A 4212-nucleotide genomic window follows, 5' to 3' on the forward strand; every position below is an offset into this window, starting at 1 on the left:
TCTTAGATACCCACCTGTATTCTCAATTCTTTACGGGCCATCTCTATGAGGAGGTTTCATAGGCATCTCAAGTTCAACACACCCATAATGAACCCATTGTCTTTCCTGAAAACCTGTTCCTCATCTGTTTCCTGATTCAGTGAATGGCATGTCACCAGCCCTCCAACCGCCCAAGCTACATAAATATTATTTCTCATTGACACCCCTCTTCTCTCACTGCCCTATAGTAAATTGTCATGCAGTCCTATTGATCTGACCTCTAAAATGTCTCCAGAAGGAGCACTCCCTATGTTCTCATTCTATTCTCATCATCCTTGCCTGGTTTCCAGGAATCCCTTAACTGGTTTCCTATTTCTAAGATCTTTTCTGTCCACTCCATTACCATAACATTTTCAAAACAGGTAGCCAAACAGTCTTTTCCTGAAAATTCTTCAGTAATCCAGTGTCCAGGGTCAACTTTCCTTAAATATGAAGTGACATTTTTTCAGGCCCCTCCCATATTACTGCTGGACTAGTCTCCCCCATCACACCTTTAAGGGTCTCAGTCCTCGGCTCTGTATCATGAGTTCATTCATCTTGCAAACAGCCCCTTCTCTGCAGCTGCCCCCACTCTGGCTCCTCATTCCCTCCTAGCTCAGGCTCAGTTCTTGGCTCTCTCTGCCTCTAGTCCCCTTAAGGAATTTTTGGATTATTATTTGCTTTCTTCATGTTCCATTCTGTTGGGCAAAAACATTGTTTACTGAGCCTCTGTAAGTGATAGAGCATACTAATGGCTCATCAACACCACTCTTTATGATATTTATTGGTCATTTTCTGTGCCTGTGGCCATGATCCGCTCAAAGCCATAACCTTGAGCTCTGCCGTTTTGCTCAGGAGCTCCCCTCTTTAGCGCAGACCCTCTTCTCATCTTCTCTGCCGGAGTCCTCATGGCCCCCACCTCCCCACCCCAAGCTCTAACAGACAATGCCAAAATTCTGATGTTTATTAGACGAATAACTGAACTCTTCATGTTGGAGCTGCTTCCATTTAGACTACAATCACCTGGGCTTACCTTTTATAACCAATCATTTCCATTATGTTATTTTCCAAAACAAAGGAGCAGTTCTCCCCTTAAGAGGAATTCTGCCATCCCCTTGGGCCAATCAACTCAAGCCACAGTTAGCTTTTCCAACATGCTTGGTTGGTATATTATTGGTATCAGATCTCATTTTTTTCCAGTTGGTTAATATTTTTGCTTCCTTATTGCCCCCCCAAAAAAGTGGTCTCCAAAGATGTTAGGAAGAGGATCCTCTGAAATATGAAAAAACCACTATTAAAAATTCTGTACTTATTTTCCAATTCTGTTTTTTGTGTATGTTTATATATATTCATCTATCTATAGTATCTTATATTCATATATCAAGGGAAGGTGGCTAAAAAATATTTACTGATAAAGATATGAGACCAAAAAGTTTAAAGACCATTGTCCCAGAGGGCAAAAGCCCAATGCTCTTAGCATAGTTTCTAAGTCCTTTGTAAACAGCGCTGAAAGAAAGAAAGAAAGAAAGAAAAGAAAGAAAGAAAGAAAGAAAGAAAGAAAGAAAGAAAGAAAGAAAGAAAGAAAGAATCATGACTTTCACATAGATATAATGTGCATGTTAAAGATTTTGTTTAATTCATTATTAATGAGGGAATAGAAATGGAGAATACAAAGAATCGACATATTTATAGAGCAGCGATATTGAAAGACATGTGCAAATTCAGGCAAGACCAGCTTCTTCCAAAGTGGGGGAAGGAAGTCAGTTGAGACTCCCGAAGTAAAAACTTTACATCTCTAAAGTCAAGAATTACTTTGCGTTGTTACCATTTATCAATAACTTACTGAGTTGTAAAATAGCTCAACCGATAGGCTCAGAATCCATGTAAAATCAAAATCAGGTAACTCAGAAAGGGTGTGCTCTAGACCAGGGCAACCTAAAGCCTGCAGGCTCAATCCAGCCAGCCACCCGTCTTTGTAAATAAAGTTTTATTGGAATACAGCCTCACCCACTTGTTTAGGCCTGACGTAGGGCTTCCAGTTATAACAGCATCCTTGAGTAGACAGAAACTATATGGCCAGCAAAGACGAAAACATTCATTCTCTGGCTCTTTACAGCAAAAGTTTGCCAATCCGTGCTCTAGAAACAGTGCATAGTTCTCCAGTGAAGCACGAGGTTTTCATCCCGACAGCTCTTCCTTCCCAAATGTCCTACCTGCCACTGTAGTCAGCCTATGCTCTGACCTCCCTGAAATGCTCTTGGGGCCCTGCACTTGGGAATCTCCACATATGGATCCAGAGCTACTCAGAAAAGTCTATCAGATGAGGCTTGGGCTGATTCCAAAGGCAAATAGCTCTCTCTCTCTACTTTAGCAGTAGGACCTTTGTAAATGCACTTCTTTTTAAAAAAAAAATTTTATTTATTTATTTATTTGAGAGAGAGGGCATGAGCAGGGCTAGGGGCAGTGGGAGAGGGAGAAGCAGACTCCCCACTGAGCAGGGAGCCCGATGTGGGACTTGATCCCAGGACCCTGAGATCATGACCTGAGCCAAGGCAGACGCTTAACCGACTGAGCCACCCAGGCGCCCTGTAAGCGCACTTCTTGATGGTAAATTGGATAACTTACATCAGGGCCTGTCATGGGCTGAATTGTGCCCCCCCCCACAAGGATCCATTTGTCAAAGTCCCAACTTCCCAGTACCTGATAAGATAACTGTATTTGAAGATGGGGGCTACAAAGAGGTAACTAAGTTAAAACGAGGCCTTCGTGTGGGGCCCTGATCCAATATTGCCAGTGTCTCTGTAAGACAGAGATGCACAGGCACAGAGAAAAGGCCATGTGAGGACACAGAGAGAAGGCAGCTGCCTGTGAGCTCAGGGGAGAGACCCCAGGAGAAGCAGGACCTGCTGACTCCTTGATCTCAGATGTCCAGGCTCCAGAACCATGAGAACATAAGTATCTGCTCTTGAAACGACTCAGTTTGTAGGGCTTGGTTATGGTAGCCCCAGCAAGCTAGAACAGGGCCATGTCCGTTACCTGATCAAAAACCAATGGTGTGCCTTAGAAATTCACCTGCAGACATCTGGTAGAGACCACTCTATCCTTTTTGGGCTACATAACATCCACTCAAGCAGTGGCCAGCCATTGACGGATCCAGACAGAGTCGGCCTATTCTGGGTGACTAACATTAGAGGCTATTTTCCCCAGACACTCAATCATGTACTTATTCACGGAGCCCTCGTAGGCTCATGTTGGTGAGAGGGGGATGAACAGATGAGTCCTGCTCTGGAGATTAACCACCTAACAATGGAGACGGATACAAATACAACCAGCTGCCCCCAGGGGCACTCGTAGACTAACCTGAGTGTGTAAAGGGACAAACCCAGAGGAAACCACAATGCCATGTAGTAGGTCCTTGGAAAGGGGTGTTTTTAAAAGTGCTTTGGGAGTCCAGAGGATGGAGGAGTTGATTCTGCAGGAAAGGAGCAGACAAGGAGGGAGAAGGAGGTGGTCATGGAGGGATCATTTGAGGAGGGTCCTCTGGGAATTGGAATGGGTGGGGGTAGGTGGCAGCTTTTGCCTCAGAGGTTCTGGTTCTGTCCTGTAGCCTCGAACATGCACGGTAGGTTTAAAAGGGCAGTTCGCACAATTTTGCTTAGACAAGGCGTGAAACCCTATACTATCCGTTCCCACTTTCTTCGGGGCAAAAACTCAAATGGGTAAGAGGACGTACAAAAATGAAATCCTTATTATTTACTCCTCAAAGAAGACTGATGTGTTGGGACAGCCGGGTGGCTCAGTTAGTTAAGCTTCTGCCTTTGGCTCAGGTCATGATCTCGAGGTCCTGGGATCGAGCCCTCATCAGGCTTCGTGCTCAGTGGAGCCTGCTTCTCCCTCTCCCTTTGCCTCTCCCCCCAACTCGTGTGTGCTCTCTCTCTCTCAAATAAATAAATAAATAAAATCTTTAAAAAAAAAGACCGATGTGTCATTTATTTAAAAAAAAAAAAAGTCCTAATGCATTTTAGTTACCATTATAACCTGGTAGGTTTTTAGTCAGTAGCCTCTACCAAAATCAAAGATGGTTATGTAATTGGATGAGTCTAGTGGGCCCCACCAAGTGTGTGCAGAATCTTCCTCTGATGTGATTTACGAAGCTTCAGCATCAGTGGGCACTGTAACCGGGACACCCTCCCC

The sequence above is a fragment of the Leptonychotes weddellii genome, chromosome 7 (assembly GCF_054177405.1).
Source record: "Leptonychotes weddellii isolate Sample4059 chromosome 7, ASM5417740v2, whole genome shotgun sequence".
NCBI lineage: Eukaryota > Metazoa > Chordata > Mammalia > Carnivora > Phocidae > Leptonychotes > Leptonychotes weddellii.